Consider the following 15,057-nt stretch of genomic DNA (forward strand, 5'->3'; position numbering starts at 1 on the left):
TTTGACAGGCAGTCAATTAGAAAAGAAGTAGTTGTTTGTGTTGGCAGTAGACAATAGGACTTGCTATAATGAGTTTAAATTATGGACAGAAAGATACCAGCTGGAAATTAGGAACTTTTTTTTACAGTTAGAGTTTTTTACAGTAACAGAGAAATTATTAATGCCCTGCCCCTGGAATGCCCAGCCACGCCCCCATCATGCCCCGCCCAGCCCCATTGGCGCTATGCCACTGTTTGAATCCCACCCCCATGGGAACCTGTTACTAAAATTTTTGGATCCCACCACTGTATATTGTATAAAACGTCTCTACTGGGTAGCTTCTGTGGTGGCTTACAAAACCAAAACGATCAAAAACTAAATGGTAGCTAATGCAAAATGAGAAATTCATCTATTAAAGGCCAATGTTGATAGGAGACAATACAGAACAAATCAGGAAAAAAAAACCTTGCAAACTTAACACAATCACCACTTGTGTCCACACACGTACGAGTTAAGAATGAAGGAAACGGAAAAATTTTCACCTGATGAGTAAAACTAGACAGGCTAATGCCAGGTAAACAGCTGTTGGAAGAAAGCTTCAAAGCTAAGTAGAAAATGATTTTTTTCCTGGACATAGCTTCTGAAGGTTGGACCGCACACAAACAGTACAGCCTCTCCAGAAGATCATTACTGTCAATCTTCAGGTTTGTATAATTAATTATTATTGAGTCTCTAGAAATGGGTTTTATGATAGTTAACTGGCACATTGTCATTGAATAGTGAAGGAGAGCCCAAAACCCATTCCTGGGGCAGCAGCTGAGGGTGTTGCTTCGGCATGAGCGTTAGAGTCGAGTCCTGTAGCACCTTAGAGACTAACAAGATTTTCAGATGATGAGCTTTTGAAAGATGGGAGCTTTGACTCTCAAAAAATCTTTGACTCAAAAAATACCCAGAAAATCTTGTTGACTCAAAGGTGCTCTTAACTGTTCTACTGCAGACCAACATGGCTGCCCTCTGAAAGATAGTGGGAATAGTGGCCAACATACGAGGTGATCGGACTAGATTCTGCTATCCCTTCAGTAGCCATGTACCTGTATACTGTAAAAATATCTCATATCTGCCTGTGACTTTCATGAAGAATATCATGTTTTCTTTACCCATTCTGCAGTTCTCAGTGGCAGACATTGTGAACCACTGTGCACGATGCTGCCAGGTTTCCCTTATATAATCTTAGTAATTATAGTATGTTGACACTTAGGAAATGGTTAGCCTTCCCACATATAACTGCAGTTTCCAGGATTCCCTTAGGTGGAGGGAGTGAAATGAGATGGCATCTATGACAAAGACTCAGGTTCCCTGACCTTTCTGAGCTGTGAGCACCAATTGAATTCTGACCTATACACAGAGGAGATACTTGTGCTCTGGAGGCAGCTGCTACCAAAACAATGTTTTTTCCCTTGTTTTTAAATCTGCAAAGCTTATCAGATCTCCAGTTGCCAATCAGAAGGCCTGCCAGGCAAAATCTCCATCTGACCATTCCTATTTTTTAAACAGTTGCTGGGCCCCATGAAATGGGTCTGTGGCTGGCATGGCACCCACAGGCATTACATTTGGGACACAGGTATAGGCACACTAAGAAGAAGAAAGAAAGAAGAAGAGGAGGAGGAGTTTGGATTTATACCCCACCTTTCCCTCCTGTAAGGAGACTCAATGTGGCTTACAAACTTCTTTCCCTTCCTCTCCCCACAACAGACACCTTGTGGGGTAGGTGGTGGCTGAGAGAGTTCCAAAGAACTGTGACTAGCCCAAGGTCACCCAGCAGGAATGTAGGAGTGCAGAAACACATCTGGTTCATTAGATAAGCCTCTGCCACTCAGGGGGAGGAGTGGGGAATCAAACCTGGTTCTCCAATTAGAATCCACCATGCTGGCTCTCTAGACTGTTAGACACCACAATTTTTAATGGCTGCTTGCAGTTATTACAATTGTGAGGAAATGGGTGCTTTTTATCAACTGCTCTACTTCAGTTCTTCCCCATTGTTTCCAAACAACTGTGATGGAATTCAAGGGAAACCAGGCTCGAGAGAAAGTAAGCATGGCAGGTTTACTGTCCAGGATGGTGAGTGGTCATGGAGTTCCTGGCTGCACTTAATCCAGGAGAGACAGAGTAGACAGGACCAGAGTCCATCAGGATGCTGCACGGCTGGATGGTGAAGGCTGGCTGAGGATGGAGGGACATGACAGAGTAGTGGAAGTCAGAGAAGAGGACTTCCCTCAGCGACCACACCAGAAGCCAGGATGGGGAACTGAGGGTGGGGCGAAAGCCCAAGCAGAGCAGGGCAAGACTCCACCCTCATCAGCTGTGCTGTCAGGCAGACTGCCCACAGTTGCACTCAAAATGGTGAAAGGGGGATTTGGGAAAGGGTTTCAGGGAAAGCACCACTGGGGCTGGGAGGAAATATAGGAAGTGAGTCAAGGCAACAACTGATAGGGTGAGCTCACTCCTGGCTCAGTCAACCCCTTTACAAGGAGCCAGAGTCTGAGGCCATTTAGGAAGTTGATGGAAGTCTCCTTAACAATGGAGGAACAGGCCAGCCTTGTCTGAAGCATGTGATGACTTGGCTGAAAGGTCCCTTTGGGTGAGGCTGGAGCACATTTTCATACACTGTTCTTTGTTATTGAGAATCAGTGCTGAGCAGTGGTTACAGTGGCACTAGGAAGACAGAGAATCAGATTCAAATTGCTCTCTGCCGTGGTGAATCATGAGACATGGAGCATTCATTCTCTCTCAGTTTCATCCACTTCACAGGACAGTTGGACAAAATGGAGAAGAGACAACTATGCGTACCACTTGAGTTTCTTTGAGGATGAGCTGGACAATAACAAAATTGAAAGATTGGCTTCTTTGTCACCTTTCTGTCTGACCTGCCCTGAACCCTGTTTCCACATATCTTGCCAGGGCCAAAACTCAAGACAGTTTTTCTGGAGAGAGTTCAGCATGATGGGAAGAAAGGACAATCACCACCCCTCCCATTAACCTATTGTGTAATAAAAAGATGCTTCCTTACACTGAAAGAAGACTTCAACTTCTCTGAACAGAATTTTATGGTTAGCTTTGCCAGGAAGCTCCCTGCTCCCACTGCCCATGCACTTGCTCAATGGAGCATTGGATACAAATCAGGAGGAGCAGAGTACAAAGGAGCAGCAGCATCACAAAGCGCTCCACAAATTTTTCAAATCTCTGTGATTCTTACCGTAGAGTTCCTAGAGCATTTGTTGACATCATGGTGCTGCACAGCATCATTTCCCTCTGCTCCAAATGCTTCTGCTCCTCATATTTCCTTACTGACAATCTTTGGTAAGGTGCCAAGCCAGATTTCAGCCTGCGTGAGCATGCACATGTTACAGAAGACATCTTTCTACAACTAGGTGTGCTGTTTAGCATCAACCCATTTGTGTGCATGTTTATGTGAGCATCTCAGAGATGGTGATGACATTTTGATGTTCCCATGGTGTTTCCCTGTAGTGGCATCCGAAGTCTGCTACTTGAGGTAATTTAATTTCCCTAATAGTAGTTTCTGTTGTCCTTTGCTAGAATAAACATGGTATTAGTTAGGGTTCTGCAATTAATTATGAACAGGATGCCTAATTTCATGTTTGCTTCCTTGGTTTCATTTTCTACCTTTCATTCCATTTTTAAATATTAAAAAACTCTCCCTCTTATAAACACTGCCAGCATGTTGTGAAAATATTGCTCGCTTAACATGCCCCCCCCAAAAAAACCTATTTAGTCCTCCTTGAAATTTCAGTTTTGTCTAGAAATAGCGAGGCACTGGGCTTGTTAATTTAAATAATTGACAATATCTTTTATATTCTTTCAATTTTTAATAGTAGTAGTTTTATACAACATAAAAATGTAACATAACAAAACCAGCCCACTCTCAGTTTTTAAAAGGCTAGAATACATTTCGCAAAGTCCTAACAGGAAGGATTTTTTAAATGTACTTCACCATTTAACAGTTAATAAAATTCGGTATACTACATTGATTTCCAAGAAATATACTATGGATATCACCGACTATTTTTGCTCCTTTAACACAAGAGAAGAGGTTCCCAACCATTTTTTGCTCATATACCCCTCAGCTACTGCCATTTACTTTTCCCCGCTGCTGCTTGACTGGTCAGTGGGAGAAAAATGGGACAGGGTTATAGCAGCACTACCATATACACCAGACCTGGGCATTATATGGCCTGGGGGCCACATCCGGCCCGCCAGATGACCCTGACTGGCCCTTATGACAGACTTGGCCCTGGCCTAAGAGGACCTGTTTAGAACCACGCTGCTCACGTTAACGCTCCCCCTTCCCCCCTCGCGTAGTGGTTTCTGGGGCGATCCCCTCCTTTGAAAGCCCCGCAGAAGCCGGTTGCCTTGGCTGCCTGCTGCTGCGGGGCTTTCAAAAGCGCCAGTCGATGAAAAAAGTAGGTCAAGGGACTTAAGTCTCCCCACTTGCTTGATTGTCACAGTGGACAACTATGCAGGTAGGTTAAGCCTGTGATTCTTTGTGCCAAATAGTGTTGTATGCAGAACTGTTGCCACTGATTCCAAGTTGATCTGTGCACCTGTCTGTCACTTATCAGCCCCTATTATGCAGAATTGAGTTCAGCCTTTTGGCCCGGCCCTCCACAATATTTTCTGTCTCTTATGCGGCCCCATGGAAAAAATAATTGCCCACCCCTGATATACACAATACCTGTGACTAGACAAGTTCCTCACTTACCTGTCTATCGTATACCATATTTCTCCAAACTTCATTTACTACCAAATATTTGCACTAAAGTTCAGCAACACAGAAAATATTTACTATAAATAGTATCCCAACTATTTGTATCTCTCTACCTACCCCCAGGATAGACTTCTTTCACATGAGCCATCTGCATCCTTTCATTCCCTAGAAATCTTTAAGATTTGATTGTAGCGTTGTCTTTGTAGTTTTGTCTTACTGATCCTTGTTCAACCTGCCCTGATCTTCCACCTCTGCCTTCTACCGTCTCTGCCGTCCCACTGATTTTATTTCATTGGAACTCGTCAGTCCATTGCTACAGGATCATTAAGAAGCACCAATTAAGTCTAAAATCAAACACCAAGAAAGCTATTTCTGTATTTAAAAGAAATATCCTTTGCTTGAAAGTCCACAATCACACTAAACATTTTCCTGTTTTCTTCTAAAGATCAAAGGCAGACTTCTCTCCCCAACAGAATCTCACTAACACAAACACATGCTTCAAGTTTGGTTCCCTTATTAAAAGTAAACACCCACAGTCCTAGCACTGGACTTGTGGGATTGTATGAGATTTTTACAGAGTTGTATGACATTTATACCACATTAAAAATAACTGAAGGCATTTCCAAGTAGGAAAAGGGCAAATGCAACCCAAATATGAGGCACCAAATACAACAGTAGGGTTGCCACTTGTGGGCTGAAGATTTGGAGGTGGAGTCTAAGAAGGGCAAGGACCTCAGTGGGACATAATGCCACACAGACCACTCTCCAAAGTAGCCCTTTTTTCAAGAGGAATTGGTCTCTGTCTACATACACAGACTCAATACATTTGCTTAGAATTGCAGCAGATTTGTTATACCAGATTCATTTTGAGGAGTTGATAAAAGACCCTGCAATTTTAAAAGTAGAAAAAAAACCTTTCAAAGTATAAATAAGTAGACAACAATTGTCTTTTCATCCATGAAAGTTAAAATGCTATGTATCTGTAAGGTTTTAGAAAACAATGAAATAAAGGATGGTTTGTTTATATATGTAATAATGGTCGATATCTGTATGTTTATGGGCCTGCCTTTCTGTGCCCTGTCAGCAAAAACAGTCCACTGTAGCACAATTTATCTCTTGCAAGGTCTGGAAAAATGTTCTAACTTGAAACATTTCAAATGATAAGTGCCCCCTTATGACAATTTAAAATATAAATTGTTGAAAAACTGTATTTTTCTACTCTAGTTATAAGCAAATAAATTGCTTTTTTTGTTATAAAGTCCTAAATGAATAAAATTAAAAAAACCAGGCTATATTGTTGCCAGACTGGTTGCCACACTCAGCTTAATTTTCCTACCTGCTGTCCGTCTGAGTAGACGGTACTAACCATGTCAGCCCAATGATGTGATTCAGTATCAGACAGCTTCATTTGTTCATATGTATTATTATTGCTGTACTTACACAGTAACACTTATATAGCACACACTTTATACAATGTATTTGTAACATATTCACATTGGAGTTAATTTTTAAAATCTAAACTGAGTGCAGACGCAATATACTTTTAAGAATGTCATATTTCCCAATATTATTCATGCATTCATTTATTTGATTTGTAGACCACTATTCCTGAACAAATTGATTCAGAGCAGCTCACACCGTACAATCACAATTAAAACATATTGTCCAAAAAAACTCATACAAAAATTAGTATTCTATTCCACAAGAGTGATTGGGGGGGGGGGGGGCTGTGAGTTCTTTATCAGTTACCTGCCCCAAGCCTCTGTGACATGGTGGGATATGGAAATAGAAACAAAGAAATCTTCTGGAACTTGTTGCAATCCCAATTCCACAAGTAGCTCTGTGGAAGATTGCCAGAAGCACTCCAAAACACTTTGTACTGCCAGTTCAGTAGGCATTATCTTAAAGCGTGATTTAGCAGCAGTGTACATTCAGCTTAATAACAGACCCACACTGTGAGGAGACCCCCTCCTCATTTTCCCTGCCTGTCTTGCCATTCATAGGCCACACGCATCAAATATACTTTCAAGACAAAAGAAGATGAACTGTGTGGTTAGGAGTCATTTTTGGAACCACATTTCACACACACTTTGTGGTACAGAGATCTATTGGGTAATAAACCTTGAAGCAAAACACTTTAAGACAGAGCTTCTTCCTTTTGTTTTATTTATGTGCACAGTGGAACCCACTGGGGAGTATATGTTGTGAGAACAGTAACCTAATTTAATATTATTTCGCAGTTGTAGCGAATGAGCACCAGAGGCAAGACATGGCATTTGTGCTTAATTCAGAAAAATGCCAAGTTCTTAATGCTCTACAGAATATCTTTAAATGAAATCCAGAGACAATAGGTCTAGACTTTTGAAGACCAGTTTTGTAAGAAGAAGAGTTTGGATTTAAATCCCACCTTTCTTTCCTATAAGGAGACTCAAGGTCACTTACAAGCTCCTTTCCCTTCCTTGCCCCTCAACAGACACCTTGTGAGGCTTGATCATTGGGCATGGTGTGGATTTTAAGTTTGAAATTTTACATTTCCATTATGAACATGTTGTTCGAATCACAGGCATGCTGAAAGCAACCTTATTTGGAATACTCGTTTTGACTCATTTTATTTGCTTGTTGAGATAGTTTGCTTGCCATTTAAAATGAGCAGCATGTTGAATAGTTTTGTATCTGCATAGTAGTGGCATTCAGTTTGGTGTGTGGCCAGATAGATGCTGCTGACACATGCTGATAAATGGGTTGCTTGGGTTATGTATGCCCCACGGACACCATTTAAAAGTCGATGCTGCTATGGATTCAATGGCATTCACCGTGCTGGTGCATGATCAGAGCTGACTGGCTCGGACTAAAGCTTCCAGCAGTGTGAGAACATACAAATGCATGCAAATGAACATGCTCAGCTTTAAGAATCAGGCAGAGACAGAAAATGGACAGGACTAGAGCATAACACAGTTTTCTCAACTCTCCCTTCCAACAGAATTGAGGCAACCAAAGAAATCCCCTTTATTTAACTGAATTGTTTTCCTGATAAGTCAGCGGCTGAAACTTAAGCTTGGCTGGCAACTGGCAAGAGAATTGGCGGAGCAGGGAGAGAACAGGCAAGAATAACCAAAAGTGCAGTCACCATGTTGCACAATGCTCTATAAATCTACTAAATCTCTATGGCTTCTACCATAGAGATCAGAAGGATTCTTAGAGCGTTGTGTGATCACAGATGGATTTTTGGCTGGCACTGACATTGTGTCAACGTGCTATATCTGTCTTCCCTGTTTTCTCCTGCTGCTCATTGGAACAGCAGAGGAGACCAGGGAATGAAGGGCTAGCGACCTGGCAGCCCTAGTGAATCTGGAAGTAAGGGTGGAGGAGCACAGCCGTGGCAAAGAATTTGCACTTCAGACATAACGAATACTGGTGCTGGATTCAAACTAAACTGGCAGTTTCAGCCAGTTCTCCCATTGGCAATACCCCCCTCCCATGTTGTTCCTCAGGGTCCTCAGGGACAACATTTCATGACTGCTGAGCTGCAGTGGGAGGAGGAAGACAGGGGAGTTCCTTTTCACTGGTGGAAAATTTATGCTGTCTCCAACCCATTCAGTTAGCCAAGGAAAATGCACAAGGCTAAAATAGAGAGAGGAACCACACAGCCTCCCCACCTCAGAAGCAGGGTGAAAACTCCTCTTTAAAAAAAATTGATTTGTTAACCTATAACTGAGATTGCGGATGATGAAAGCAGTATAAGCATATGTGGAATGTTTTCAATTCGATTTCAAACTTTAGAAAATATATCAACCATTGTTTAAAGTTAAACAGTCTGTTCACAGTTTCTGGCCATCCATCACCATTTGTGGTGATCAACTACCTCTTTTGTTGCTCTAAAATAAGTCTGACACTGACTGAGATATTCCCACTGGATGAGGAAAGGATCCTTTCTAGATATGCGCATGCTGATCACTCAGAAAGATGTGCTGACAGAGAAGATGTATTCCAGTGCAGTTTCCGCTGTAACTGCTAAAGCTGCAGTTCAATACTGAATCAAAGGAGAGAGATAAATGGAGCTTGGACAGGTTTTGGTGGAACTGTAATGGTCATTTCGGGATTGGTGCTGGTGTCATGTCAAGGGCTGTTTTTTCCTTGGCTAACTTGGTATGCATTGAGTGTGTGTGGAAAGGGCCCGGCTTGTACTTGGTGGGATGGTATCTTGAGGGTTCTGTGTGATTGCCGTGTGTTGCACTGCTCTTGTGGGGGTGTTACTAGTGCACATTGTTGAGACTGTGGGCGGTGGCTGTTACCATGGATTCTGTGGAACGGGATATTCATGTTGCTATGTTAGTGATTGTTTCAGCTTCTGCTCTTGCGCTTCTAACTTAGCTGCTGGGAATACATTGGGCTGCTTCTACCTCATGCAATGAGGCATAGCAGCTGTCAGGGTGGCAGGATCATATATGGGATAATTTTGTACGGGTATAAAGGAAGTGCTAAGAAGAAGTAAAAATTCTGTTTCAATGCTCTTTAGAGTCAGCATAATACTAAATTAAGGAAGCATCTTTTGCTGCAAGCTGACTGTGAATAACGCAAGAGAGGAAATTTCCATAGTATAGAAAATTGTCCTAGAAAGAGCCCCCCCCCAAAAAAAACCCCGGCTTAGGTTTCCAGTGGTGTTGATTAACATAGAAGAGTTTGGATTTACACCCTGTAAATATACCTTTTTCTCCTGCATTGAGTCTCAAAGATTACAAACTTCTACCCTTCCTCTCCCCACAACAGACACCTTGTGAGGTAGGTGGGGCTGAGAGAGTTCTGACAGAACTATGACTAGCTCAAGGTCACCCAGCAGGCATCATGTGGAGGAGTGGGGAAACAAATCCAGTTCACCAGGTAAGAGTCTGCAACTCATGTGGAGGAATCGGGAATCAAACCTGGTTCTCCAGATTAGATTCCATCTGTTCTTAACCACTATACCACGCTGGCCCAGTGCTTCCTTGTATGCCTGAAATTAGGTGCAGGTATTTTACCACCAGTCAATGAGGCACCCACTTGTAAAGCTTGGTTTAAAAACAGTTGCTGTAGTAGACCCAAAGGTATGCATGGAAAGGAGTTGATAATAAAGCTGCAAGGATTATCATTATGCTCCTTTATATAAAGGCCTTGCAGTAGATGCGACCGCACTTGGAGTACTTTCGTGGGTTCAGTTCTGAGTTACGCCACATCTCAAAAAAAAAGAATATCCCGAAGAGATAGAAAAAGTGCAGAGAAGACAGCAATGAGGATGATTGACTTAGATCGGAGCACCCTTCCTTACTTGAGGAGAGGAAATGCAGCGCTTTGGGACTCTTTAGTTTGGAGAGAGAGACGCGCTTCGAGGGGATATGATTGAAGTCTATAAAATTCATGCATGGGGTAGAAAATGTTGACAGAGAGAAATTTTTCTCTCTTTTCTCCTGTCAATACTAGAACCAGGGGGAGGCATTCCATTGAAAGATGCTGGGGGAAGAATTCAGGACTAATTAAAAGGAAACACTTACTTCACGCATAGCGTGATGAGTTGGTGTTTGGAATAATGCTGCACCACAGGAGGTGAGTGAAAATGGCCACTAACCTGGATAGCTTTAAAAAGGGCTTGGACAGATTTATGGAGGAGAAGTCGATCTATGGCTATCAATCTTGATCCTCCTTGATCTCAGATTGCAAATGCCTTAGCAGACCAGGTGCTCAGGAGCAGCAGCAGCAGAAGGCCATTGCTTTCACATCCTGCATGTGAGCTCCCAAAGGCACCTGGTGGGCCACTGCGAGTAGCAGAATGCTGGACTAGATGGACTCTGGTCTGATCCAGCAGGCTAGTTCTTATGTTCTTATGTTCATGTAAGAACTGAAAAGCAAGGCAATTCAAAGTGGAGAAACTCTGGGCCATAATACCCAGCACACTTAGGGTTACCATTGGCAAGATGGGGGCCAGAAGTTATCTTGGAATGTCAACTGATTTCCAGATTACTGAGATCAGCTCGTTCAGGTGAAATGGCAACTTTGGAGGCAGAAACTGTGGCATATTATAGAATCTCTAGACAATACTGTTCTCCCTCCGCAGGCGCTGCCCCTAAAGCTCCAGGAATTTTCGAACTAGATCTGGCAATCCTGGCTCACTACAGCTGCAGAATCCCACCTATGGATTGCCTGTTCAGGCTACAGCAGATGTTCTGAAAAAGGAAGAGAATCTGTATAGGCTGATATTTGGATGCAGCAGCAATTTTTGCAAAACTCAGAGATTTTCACAAGTTCTGTGCCATTGTTCCCCCAGAGCTGTTGTCAACTGTTCTCAGTTGAATGAACGAGAACAGATGAATCTCGGTGCTATTTTCAGAACTTCAAACCTAGTGGGAGATGATTTGAGTATACCAAGATGTTGTGGGGAAATACATGACTGATGTAAGGTGCGGGACCAGAACTCTGTCAGGTTTCTGGGGAGGGGGAATCCACAATGTACATGACTGCAGGTTTCTAATCATCACATCAAATCATTTTTTCCTTGCTTTTTCAGTTGTGGAAATCATTCTGATCCGCAAGACTGAGGCCTGTATCCATATGGCCTTTTACAGTCCAATAGGATGGTGAATAGCATTTCCCTCATAATGGAAAGCATTCTTTTGCTTTTATAGTCCATATCACCCAACACAAAGGAATAAAATACAGAAAGTTCAGAAGGAAACTGCCAATTAAACCATTTTATAAATACTCATAGATTTGACATGTATATTATGTTTATATGTGTCATGTGTAAAAAACATGATAAGGGTATATTGCATATTGGGGGGATCATATGAATCATGGGAGGGGGAGCAGTTAGCAATTCCTACTCCTGAGATCTTTCCCAAAAGCTCAAGCAGGCGAAGAAGAAGAAGAAGAAGAAGAAGAAGAAGAAGAAGAAGAAGAAGAAGAAGAAGAAGAAGAAGAAGAAGAAGAAGAAGAAGAAGAAGAAGAAGAAGAGGAGGAGGAGGAGGAGGAGGAGGAGGAGGAGTTTGGATTTATATCCCCCCTTTCTCTCCTGCAGGAGACTCAAAGGGGCTTACAATCTCCTTGCCCTTCCCCCCTCCCAACAAACACCCTGTGAGGTGGGTGGGGCTGAGAGAGCTCCGAGAAGCTGTGACTAGCCCAAGGTCACCAGCTGGTGTGTGTGGGAGTGTACAAGCTAATCTGAATTCCCCAGATAAGCCTCCACAGCTCAGGCAGCAGAGCTGGGAATCAAACCCGGTTCCTCCAGATCAGATACATGAGCTCTTAACCTCCTACGCCATTGCTAACTTTTCCTCTTTTCTTCTCTCCCCGCCCCCCAGCCAGCTGACTTCCAGCTGATCTCAGACCTTTTGCATCACCTAAAATTGTTTTTTAGGGCATTGTCAGGAGACTTTATCTTCTGCTTAATTTGAAAGAGAAGAAGAGTAGGATTTTATACCATGCTTTTCTGTACCACAAGGAATCTCAAAGCAGCTAACAATCACATTCACTTTCTCTTCCCACAAACAGGCACCTTGTGAGGTTGATGGAGCTGAGAGAGTTTTGAGCGAACTCTGACTGGCCTAAAGTTACTTGGAAGGTTTCATGTAGAGGAGTGGGAAAACAAACCCATTTCATCGCTCTTAACCACTACACCTTATTGGCTCACTGGCCATAGCATATCCATAGCATAGCACAGTCATAGTGTGATGCATGAAGTATGGGACTGTTCAAATCTATTGTCATAACTTCTTACTGAACTCTGGAACTTGAAGCTAACTTTTACTAAATCCAACATTTGGAGAAGGTTTTTTTTGGGGGGGGTGGGGGGGAATAGATATGATGTAAAAGAAAAACTGACAGTACGTTTTGCAGTCCAGCATCACAGCTGAACTGATAGATAATAATAGCAGGCAATCAAATAGTAGCACATTAAATATTTTAAATGTTTTTTCCTTCTAATTTTGGTGGGAATACATTGTCCTTTCAGATCACCCAGCTTTAAATAATATATTTTTAATAATCGTTCTCTCCCTCCCTCTCCCTCTCCCTGGCTCTCTCTGGTATCTTTAATTTTTAATTTTGCTCCAAAAGGTTTTTCTTGGCTGGCAGTCTGAGAACATGGCAGTTGCATGTGAAGTATTTAACTTGGGAACAGTTCTGATCTGAGGCATTGCCACCCATTGTTGGGCTTGGAAAGGAATGGAATGTTTCATAAAGCATAAGCATAAGCATTTTATTGTCATTGTGCACGCACAACGAAATTTACAGCAGCATCCCTCGATGCACACAATTTCAGACTCATACCCCATCCTCACTTTCCCCTTCCTCCACCCATCCCTACACAGCCCCAAACACGTCAACACAAAGCCGCAGAGTTTAGCATAGCCACAGCTCTAGAGTAGAAGCTCTAGAGTAAAAGCCCTAAAGCAGAAGAACAGTAATAAGATAGTAAAGAGCTCCCCCCACCCCTACCCCGCAAGTTGACTAGTAAAATACCTATCAGTTCAATAAGGTTCTGCTGGTTCTATCTCTTTGGGAGACAAATTACCACTATTGGTGTGGCCACTGTGGTGTAGTGGCCAGTGCTGGACTATGATTAGGTATATATTGTAACATGGAGTAGCTCTGGTTGTACAGTTTCGTATGCCAATAAAGGCTTGTTGTTGAGTAGCTCTGGTTGTACTGGTCAACTCCCCTTCTCAGGCTAACCTATCCCACTGGGTTTTGTCTTGCTGACATGTGGGAATGATAGGTGTGCCACTATGACCTACCAGGGGATAAAACATGGTCTTCAAAAAAAACCTGTTCTGGCCACCTCAGGTAAGTTTTGTTCTGTATGTGACTTACAGCTTCCTGGAATGGTTTGTGTAAAATAAAAAGACTCTGTTGAGGTTACTGATATAATTGCATGATGATGGTGATGGTGATGGTGATGATGATGATGATGATGATGATGATGATGATGATGATGATGATGATGATATAATGGACCAGGATCAGATATTCCTGGACAGACCACTTTTCTAGCCATGGGGATGATATTGTGCTTTACTGCCCCAGTCATTATGAACTCACACATGAACACACATACAAGAAGCTCTGTTATATTGAATCAGACCATTGGTCCATCAAGGTCGGTGTTATCTACTCAGACAAACAGAGGTTTTACTTACATCACTTACTGTCAGAGGAATGATATCTGGGTGATTGTGATACATTCCTGTATCTGATGGAACTGTGGGACTGTGGGACTGCTTATAATAACAAATTGCTGCTGCTAGAAGGATATATTTAACCAGCCTGTTATATGTATCCACTGTCATATGTGCATTCTTTCCTTGATCTCACTTTATTTATTTATTATTTATTTATTATTCCACTTATATACCGCCCTCCCCCAGAGGGCTCAGGGCGGTTCACAACAATAGCAACAACAAGTGGATAAATAAAATACCATACAAAGTACTGGTCCTCAGGTTAAAATATGGCTTCACATGCTTTGTAGACAACCAGGCTTCCCCTGGTACTCCTGTCCCATGGGACAGGAAGCCAGGTGACTTTCTCCTGATATCTGCTGCTGACCTTGGGGCACCTTAGCTCCAAAGACTTTTTCAAAAACTCTTGGGAAAATGAGAGGGGGGTTCTCTACAGGAAATAAAGCGGACTGTGAATACCAGCTTCATCAGAACTGGCTTTGCCAAGTGTGGTGCTTCAATGCCTATTGAATAAATGCTACTTATCAATACTTCAGAGTCTATTTATTGGCTTAAGGTTGAGAGACCTACCACTTACTAAATCATGTCTTTAAATTGGAGATGCCGGGAATTGAACTTGGGACCTTTTCCATGCCAAGCAGATGCACTACCACTGGGCCACTACCCCAGATTCTTAGCAAGTGATTTGACACCACATTAATGCATGAGATCACCAGAAGTGACATTGTGCATTAGTCCTAAACTGTCCCTGCCATTTTCCCCTATCCCCCTGAGCTGCATCAGGGAACCAGAGGTCCAGGCAGGATGTCCCCCACCGCAGCAAGAGATCTGGTTACAGTAAGGCAGGCCCATTTAGCATGGTTGGTTTCCCAGGGAAAGTCAGGGAATCAACTGCATAGCTTGATTTAATTATTGTCATGATATATAAAAAAGAGTAAAAGTTCATTAGAAGGTCATCTTTTGAGTTAGCAGGAGTTTGCAAAAACCCAGAGGATGTAGACAGTCAGTCTAGGGGCAAAAGTAGCAATGATTAACCTTTAACATGATTGGTTAGTTCAACTGTAATTCTAGACCAATGAAAGGCTGTTG

The sequence above is a fragment of the Sphaerodactylus townsendi genome, linkage group LG08, assembly GCF_021028975.2.
Source record: "Sphaerodactylus townsendi isolate TG3544 linkage group LG08, MPM_Stown_v2.3, whole genome shotgun sequence".
Taxonomy (NCBI): Eukaryota; Metazoa; Chordata; class Lepidosauria; order Squamata; family Sphaerodactylidae; genus Sphaerodactylus; species Sphaerodactylus townsendi.